This window comes from Rhinolophus sinicus, chromosome 16 (assembly GCF_057876585.1).
Source record: "Rhinolophus sinicus isolate RSI-liver-muscle chromosome 16, RSI-T2T, whole genome shotgun sequence".
Lineage (NCBI taxonomy): Eukaryota > Metazoa > Chordata > Mammalia > Chiroptera > Rhinolophidae > Rhinolophus > Rhinolophus sinicus.
The window spans coordinates 7883004-7892847 of NC_142516.1; the positions used below are offsets into that span (position 1 = coordinate 7883004).

At 39.8% G+C, this 9844-nt stretch overlaps 1 pseudogene; it reads left to right on the top strand.

Moving 5' to 3' along the window:
* The first annotated feature begins 5944 nt into the window (after window positions 1–5944).
* On the top strand, window positions 5945–6100 carry LOC148754948 (U2 spliceosomal RNA; annotated as a pseudogene).
* Window positions 6101–9844: the final 3744 nt, after the last annotated feature.

Genomic DNA, 9844 nt, shown 5'->3' on the forward strand with positions numbered 1-9844 from the left:
CCCCCCCCCCCCCCCGCACCAACTAGAAATCAAAGACAGGAGGTATTTGGGTGCAAGTATTCCTCATTCAGAACAGAACCATGAATGTATTCTAAAAGCTTTTTAGCTGTGGCCTGCTCTGCATGTTATTAATTTCTTTATTACAGATCTTGTTATTTTCAGAGGTCCCCAGGGACCCATTAACAACGGGTTTTTATGGGAAAGAAGTCGGTTAAAGTGGTGGGAATAACTGCTCCTCAGCCCTGAGTCAGTAATCGGAGTTGCACTGAGGATAATGTAGGCTGTTTTAATTTCCAAAATAGCAACAGTTCAGACATTTAATTGCAGTTTTATGCCCTTTTTTCATGCTGCCGAGTGTAAAATATGTGACCAGTAATATATAATGGCTAACCACTGAGCCACAGACTGCCCCTGCTTCCCCATCTCTCCTGGAGAGGGGTGCAGGGAGGGAGGGAGGGAGGGAGGAAGGAAGAAAGAAAGGAAGGAAAAGAGGGAAGGAAAATGGAAGGAAAGGGGAGGAAAAAAGACCATGGGTACGTTTCACTGATCTCAAACCGTTATACTGATTCAGTTCTTTCAGCCTCTCCCTCTCTCTCACATTATCCCAGACCCTATTTCTAACTCTGTATTGTAAACTTGAAAATTTTCATAATTATCCCCGTTTTTCCTGCTGCCTCAACACCTCCCACAAAGAGGTTGTGAGCACCCAGCCCAGGTGACCACAGGTGACAAACGCACCAGCGTGATAAGGTGGCTTGTGTCACAAGTTCCCCTTCCTCCCCTCTCCTGACCATGATCTTCAAACGTACCAGTGAAATGAGCATAATGAATGCACCAATGAAAACACTCGTAACAGTGAGACACACCGGTGAAATCCCCCTGCATCTTCTCTAGCGTCCCCCACCCTGACCCCCCATAAAGGCACTTGCCCACAGGTCCTTGTTCTGCTTGGTTGAACCTGCTCCCTTGGGCTTTATCTCTCTAGGATCCATGAGTATAATGAACTTTGCTTTCCAGAACCTCTCTGTGTCCCCTCTTGTGGCCACACCTGCCTGACCATCATCTAAAAGAAAAGAACAATCTCCTAGCATGATAACGGACGTTCAGGAGCTCTTTTCTGTGTGCACGTGTGAGCCTCTTGGGGGGCTCACCCAAGATGGGCGCAGCGATGAGCACACTGTTGGTGACCGTTGGGTCTGTTGAATTGAAAAGCTACTTGTCTCATGGGTACCACCAGCCTCCATTTCTTTTCTAATATCTTCTTCCTTTGGGGGTCAGGCCCCAACCACTTAAAATGTCCCGATTTGTAAGCGCCAGGAGAGTTGATGCTGCACTAGTTCTGAAGCCTAAAGCAGTGTGTGGCATATGGTGAAGACCTATTGAGCAGGTGACAAGGATTTTCCCCTTTGCTTCCACCACCCCCACACCCAAGAAGGGAGTGTGAGCTCTTCTTTCTCCGTGAGCAGGGTGCCTCACATTAATAACAAGCACCTCTCCAAAGTTCTCGATTTTACACAATGCCAGTTGAGGGAATTTGTGCCTAAGTTATGCATTAACTCTGTTTTCTGAGAACTGTCCCTTGGTTCCCAGGGAGGGCACCCAGCCATGTTTTACCACATGACTTGTGCCCCTTGGGCATAGCAAATTGGACCGGGTGTACCCTCCTGGCTGAGCCAATGAGATTCTCTCTCCATACAATTTGGAGCTTGGACCGAGCAAATCAGTTTCCATCCATGGCTTGTAAATCTCTGAGCTATAGAGCCGTCACAGTCCCTGTGCTGTTATGTTCTGTTGTTGACTTGGTTAGGCTATGAGCTACCTCTCCCAGAATCTCCTTCCCTGAGGACTGTTGACTAAAAAGGAAATTAGGAGGTAGAAGTGCAGTCACTGCCGTTATTCCATGACAGTCTTTGTGGTCAATGTGGTGATGGCAGATGCTGAGGTGTCCAGTGAGTCCCTCCCAGCCTGTCCTCCTTTGCTCCACAACCAGCCCTTCTCCTCTTCACCAGGAGCAGCATAAGATGTACTGCAGTGAATGCACAGAGAAGGCAGCTACGAAGCAACAGCATCCCACAGACCCCCCTCCAAGCCCCCCATTGTGGTCTCACTTCAGTGGCCTTAGTGCTTCCCTTCTTAGATTTCTTCCGAGCCTAAGTGTCAGGCATATTGCTCAGTGACTGCCTCTGACCCTCCAGTTCCCCCTCTGGACCTTCACTTCTCTAGCTCTGTCCACAGCTGTGTCAGGCCTAATCCCTGTAATAAATCCATCTCCCACAGCACTCACAGGGGCTCTGCTTCCCGACCGAACCCTGTCTGATGCAGTCATGGGTAGTGGCGGTGCTTCCAGGGGAGCAGAACCTTAAGGATGGGAGCTGGCATTCGCGCTCCGATCTGAGTCGATTTAGAGGCATTGAGGGGTAAAGGGGACACCTTTGCCTAAAATCAATTTCTGATTTTAGTGATTTGAGTCCTTGGCATGCAGTAGTGAAGCAGTTATTTAAATTCACACCCTTAGATCCCTGGGGTCAAGGCCTGTAGAAGGCAAGCCTTAGATGGAATTGCTACTGCTGTGGAACACTCCAGTGGAAATAAAGGGTATACAGACAACGGGATGGGTTGGTCGATTCTTAGTGCATCAGAAAAATTATTGGAGAAAACAGATGAGCTCAGGGTTTTAAATTCTCAGATCAAGACATGGGTCAAGATCCAGAAAGCACTTGTGTCTGCCCCGCAAGAAACCGTTAACTCCTGGACATGCAGGTTGAGATTTCTGAGAACCAAACCCAAACTGAATGGCAAATGCCAAGTGAGTTTACACTTTAGCAGGTCTCATGTTCAAGTTGGAGGCATTCACTGAGAAGCAGGGCCACCCTCACACTTGGCAGCACTCACCAGTGAAGCTATCTGCTCCCAGGCTTTTCTTTGCAGAAAGTTTTTGATTATGAAGTCAGTCTCTTATTACAGGTCTCTTGTTCAGGTATTTAACTTTTTAATTTTTTTAAAGATTTTATTGGGGAAGGGGAACAGGACTTTATTGGGGAACAGTGTGTACTTCCAGGACTTTTTTCCAAGTAAAGTTGTTGTCCTTTCAATCTAAGTTGTGGAGGGCGCAGCTCAGCTCCAGGTCCAGTTGCTGTTGCTAGTTGCAGGGGGCACAGCCCACCATCCCTTGTGGGAATCGAACCGGCAACCTTGTGGTTGAGAGGATGCGCTCCAACCAACTGAGCCATTCCGGAGCTCAGCGGCAGCTCAGCTCAAGGTGCCATGTTCAAATCCTAGTTGCAGGGGGCGCTGGCCACCATCCCTTGAGGGAGTCGAGGAATCGAACTGGCAACCTTGTGGTTGAGAGCCCACTGGCCCATGTGGTAATCCAACCGGCAGCCTTCGGAGTTAGGAGCATGGAGCTCTAACCGCCTGAGCCACTGGGCCGACCCTTTAACTTTTTAAAAAAGCCAGTTTCAGTAGTCTCTGTCTTTCTAGGAATTTGTCCATTTCATCTAGGTTATTTAATTTGTTCATAGTATTCCCTAATAATCTTTTTTTTGTTTGTTTTTTAAGTCTGCAAGGTCAAGTAGTGCTCTCTCCTCTTTAATTTCTGATTTTAGTCATTTGAGTCTTCTCTGAGAATGGTACTTTGAAGGGGCACCAACCCGTTCTGTTCTGGCCCTTCCACTGGCTGCCAGGCTGCTGGTTTTTACTGTAATTGCAGTGAAAGGGCTACTGAAGAGCCAGGGAAGGGGGGAAATGAGAATCGTGAAAGTTAAACTGCTATAAAGTTTGCTGTTCTTGCTGAGGTTCAGCTATTGGTTTTTGTTTTCTTTTTTAAATAAATGCTTTCCAGATTGCTGCAAGCCTTTGGTTAATTTCCAGAGTTCTGAAAAAGTTGTTTCTAATGATTTTGCCACTGTTTTCATTCCTTTTATGGAGGAGGGAATTTTCAGAGGTTCTTACGTTGTCATTTTTGCCGACGTCACCCCTCTTGTTTTTTAGAGGTACATAAAATAATAATAATAGTGTTCCTTACAATTCATAGCATCTTAGATTTGATAAAATATGGTAAGCCTTAGCTGTAAAACAACTAACTAACTAATGGGAGAGTTAAAAATAAGGTGACACTAAATGCTAGACAATAAAAAAAAAATAGATGATGGGGCTGATACATAAATATCTTAGTCCTTATATTGTTATGGAAAATTATAGAGATATTGATTATTAACTCTTTCCTTTGTTACATCAGTTATTTCTGTTATGATGCAAGGATAACTACTTAGATTAGATAAATAGAAAATATAACTTCTCAATCAATAAAATGGAAGAGGGAAATGATTAATTCAGTTGAAGGCAGAAAAGAAAGAATAAAGAAAAACATACTGAAGAGAAACACACAGCTGTTACAAATAATTCCAAATAAAATAATAATCACAGTAAGTATAAATAAATTAAATTCACTCATTAAAAGACAGGAGTTTTTCAGGTTGGTTTAAAAATTTAGCTGTCTTGTATATCCTATTTACAAGAGACAAACCTAAAAGAATGAAATGGGTTGGAGTAAATGTAGAGAAAGAGATATATAGTAATAAGTAGATACCAAAATGGAGCTGGTATAGCAATGTTAATGCTGAACGAAATAGAAACTTTAGAGAAAAGTGCAATATTAAGAAAAGCAGGGTATAATTAATGATAATAAGAACAACTTCTCAGGAAAATATAACGCTGAACTTGATGTAGCCTAGAAGGCATTAAGCAAAAATCGACAAATCCCCAATTACACTGGGAGATTTTAACACACGTCAGCTGGAGTAAGAAAAAAATAAAACTAGTAAGGGTAAAGAAGATATAGGAGACTAGACAACAGAATTAACAAGCTTAATATAAAGAATCCAAGTAGAATTCTAGGTGTAGTAAATGGGGAATACATATTCTCTTCATGCACGTGTAGAATGTTTATAAATATCGACCCATTCTAGCACATAAAAGGAGACTAAAAAAAAATAACAAGAAGCACTATATACAGACCTCTAGCTAACGAATTAAAGATTATAATAACAATTACAAATATTTATAACTGAACAATAAAACTACGTGTCAAAACTTGCCAGTTGCCACCAACGTGGAACTTAGAAAATTGTAGCCTTAACATACCTTTATTAGAAAAAACAAAGTGACTGAAAGTAATTGAACTAAGTTTTCAACTTAAGAGGTAGAAAAATGAACTAGAAGGCAAACAGAAATTATCAGTAAAATAAAAAGTTACTTCTTTGAAAAGACAAATAAAATACGCATCCTTTGGCAAGGTGAAAGAAACTAAAAAGAGAAAATTTTAAAACAGGACATAAGTACAAACTCAATAGAGATGAAAAGGATCATAAGGGAATACTTTAAATGACTCTATGCTGGGGTGCCGGGTTAGGTCAGTGAGTGCGTGCTCTTAGCAACAAGGTTGCGGGTTCCATCCCCACACCGGCCACTGTGAGCTGTGCCCTCCACAACTAGATTGAAACAACTACTTGACTTGGAGCTGCTGGGTCCTGGAAAAACACACTTAAAATAAATTTTAAAAAATAGTTTAAATGACTCTATGCCAATATATTTAGAAACTTGTCAATAGACATATTTTTTAGAAATCTAAAAAATGATGAATACTACTAACTTCAGAAGAAAAAAGAAAACTCAAATAGACCCATAACCACTTAAGAATTTGATCTACAATGAAAACATCAGAACCTGGATATTTTTCAGGTGACTTTTACCAAAAACTTCAAGAACTCGGTAACTCTTGTCTTAAACTGTTTCGTGAACAGAAAGAATGAACCGTCATCTCCGTCTCCTTTTCTGTGGTTGAGATAACTTTTATACCAGACTTGGATAAAACTCTAAGAAAGAAAAATGATAGGCCAGTCCCACTTAGGGACATAGTTGCAAAATTTCTTTTAAAATGTTGGCAATCGCTTCTCGGCCTTTTGGCTAAGATCAAGTGTAAAATGTTGGCAAAATGAATCCTAAATTCTATGCTAAATATACACCAAGGCTAAATCACATTTATTCCAGGATAACAAGGATGGTTTAATATTAGTAACTTTATTGGTGCAATTCACCACATTAATAGATTAAAAGTAAATATCAATAGATGGAGACAAACCATTGGAAATAAAAATAAAATATTTAAACTCTTAGAAAGCTATGAATATTTTTTAAAAACACTTTTTTTAACCTACCAAAAACCTACAATGAAGATAATAAGTGGTGAAATATTAGAAGCAATCCCTTTGATTTTGTATTGAAAAAAAAAGTGGAACATCAAAGACATCCATAAAAGAAATAATTGATAAGCTGGACTTCATTAAAACTGAAAACTGCTCTGCAAAAGACAGTATCAAGAGAATTAGAAGACAAGCCACACAAATAGGAGAAAATATTTGCAAAAGACCCATCTGATAAAGGAGTGTTATCCAAATATACAAAGAACTCTTAAAATTCAACAATAAGAGAGCAAACAATCTGATTTAAAAATGCGTCAGAGACCTTAATAGACACCTCACCAAAGAGAATATACAGATGGCTGATGAGCGTATGAAAAGATACTCCGCATCATATGTCATCAGGGAGATACAAATTAAACAATGAGATACCACTACATGCACATTAGAATTGCCAAAATCTGGAACACCAACAATATTAAATGCTAGCCAGGATGTGGAGCAATAGGAACTCTCATTCGTTGCTGGTGGGAATGCCAAATGGTACAGCCATTCTGGAAGGCGGTTTGGTGGTTACGTACAAAACTCAACATACTATTACCATGACACCCAACAATTTCAGTCCTTGGTATTTACTCAAAGGGTTGAAACCTTACGTCCACATAAAAAACCTGCGCATGGATGTTTATGGCAACTTTATTCATAATTGCCAAAACCTGGAAGCAACCAAGATGTCCTTCAGTAGGTAAATGGATGAAAAAAACTTTGGTACATCCAGATAATGGCATATTATTCAATGTGAAAAAGAAATGAGCTGTCATACCACGAAAAGACATGGAGAAATCTTAAATGCGTATTGCTAGGGAAAAGAAGCCAATCTGAAAAGGCTACATTATGTATGATTCCAACTATATGACATTCTGGAAGAGATAATGGAGACAAAAAATAAAATAAAGATCTGTGGTTGCCAGGGGTAGGGAGGGGGGAGAGATTTTTAGGGTAGTGAAAATATTCTGTATGATATTATAATGATATAGGTCATTATACATTTGTCCAAACCCATAGATTATACAACACCAGGAGGTAAACTATGGACTTTGGGTGATTATTATGTGGCAATACAGGTTCATCCTTACAAAACAAACAAACAAACAAAAAAAGCCATTCTGGCAAGTGATGTTGATAATATGATAGGTTACGCATGTGTGGGAGCAGGGGCAAATCTCTGTACTTTCCTCTCAATTTTGCTGTAAACCTAAAACTGCTCTAAAACAATAAAGTCTCACACACAAAAAAGAGAAAGAAAAGAAGAAATACATGGAATAGAGATAAGAAAGCAAAGTATAAATTTTACTTTTAAAAAAAGTCAATTGAGCAAAGCACTGTGAGAAATAAGCAAAACAGAAAAAGTTCTTGCTCTTATAGGCTTACATTTTAGTGGAGCAGGCAGACAAAAATAAACCAATAATTTATACATCAGCCCTAAAAAGAAAAATAACGTAGGCTAAGATGGATAAACAACAGTGTGTGTGTGTGTGTGTGTGTGTGTGTGTGTGTGTGTACACATGAGTGTTGCTTTACATAGAGGTCAGGGAAGGCCTGACTGATTAGATGATATTTCAACAAAGACCTGAACTTGAAGGAGTAAACCAGATGGGATAAGGCAGAGAGAATAACAAGTGGAGGCATCTTTTATATGATTTTCTATGTAGAAAATCCAAAACCATCCATTACTAGAATAAGAGAATTTAGCAAGGTTGTCAGATACAAGATAAATATTCAAAAAACACTGGGGTTCCTATACAACAGCAGCAACCAATTAGGACAGACCATGTGAAAAAGAAAAAGATTTCATTCGGCGCCAACAAAATTAACAGAAGACACACAAGACCTCGGTATAAAACAAATTATGTATTTTATTGATCTAGTAAGAGCTAATCAAATGAGAGCTAATAATATCAAATAAATAATATCTAAATAAATGGATTGTGTTTATGAATGGAAAGACTCAATATTGTAAAGAAAGCAAGCCTCTACAAATTAACATAAAAATTAAATAGAATTCCAACTAAGACACAGCAGTTTTTAAAAAGAACTTGGTAAACTGAACTTAAGGTTCCTATAAAGGTAAGGACAGCCAAGACAATTTTGAAAAGGAAGACCAAAGGAGCAGAGAGCTGCCTAACCATTTTGTATCAGGGTGACACTAGCGGCTGAAACAGACAGACCTCAACATGTTTAAGGCTCAAACGTGATTAAAGTGTATTTCTGGCTTGTGTAAAATCCAGAATAAAAGCTCCTGATCAGTGGGCCTCTCTCGTTCAAGCAGCGATTCATTGACCTGGGTTTCTTCCATTTTTGGCTCCCATCTTTCAGGGTCACCATGCATGTTTGCATCAAGCTGGTCGAAGGGGAAAGAGAATGCAAAACTGCAAGTTCCTGTGTAGGAGGTTTTGTAAGCAATGCCTAAGTGGTGCACATTGTTTCCATGCACCTCGTTCACCAGAACTCACTCATGTGGCCGCACCTACTTGCAAGGGAGGCTGTGACATGGAGCCCAGCTGTGGTTCCAAGAACCCGAGGAACAGGATGCTGAAGAGTTAGCCAGTCTGTCACACCTGCCATGCAAGCGCGTATATCAAGATTTCTTATACAGATATAATCACGAAAACGGTGTGGTAGTGATACAGGGATAAACAGGTCAATAGAACAGAACGCTGAGCCCAGAAACTAACTTACACATGTACGGAAAATCTGTGTATTGGTAGTGATAGCTTCACAAATCAATGGGGAGTGGGGAATATGGTGCTGGGACAGTTGGTCATCTGCAATATAAAATAATACATATGGGAGGCCATATGTAAAAATCTAGGTGACGTGAAGGCTAAATGTAAAAAAAGCGAAGGCTTCACAATAATTAGACGAAAGCATTAGAGAATATCTTATGGTTTTGTGTAGGGAAATACTTCGTAAACATGGGGGAGGAGAGTGAGAAAGAAAGAGGAAGCACCAACCATGAAGGAAAAGACTGATGAATTTGATTCTCCTTTCTGCTTCATTATTTTGTCTATTTCTGTGCCAATATATAATATCCTAAATAATAAAAGTAGAATTTTTTTAACCATAAGGCGTGAGAAATATTTCAAAGTAAAAAAACTGTAAAGGATTAATATTCAGGTTACATAAGGAGCTTTTTTAATTAAATAAGATAAAGACAAACAACCAGCAGAAAAATGGGAAAAGGATATGAACAGCTAGTATGAAAAGGAGAAAATGGAATTTCCCATAAAAAATGAAAGATGCCTAACTTCACTAATAATTGGGGAAGGATAAAAAATGATCAACAATAAGATACCACAGCACATCCATCAAATGGGCAAAAATTCTGGCAGTATCAATTATTAGTAAGGATGTGGGGAAATGGACTCTTGAACACCGCTGGTGGGAGGTTAAATTAGTGCAACCACTTTGGAGATCAATTTGGAAATACAACTTGACAATGTACGCAGCACAGGACTCAGCCATTTCACTCCTTGGTTTATGCACCAGAGACGTTTTGCTCTTTTCCACAAAGCGACATGCCCAAGGATGCTCATTGCAGGATCATTTGCAATTGCAACAAAATCGGGAAACAATCTGTATGTCCA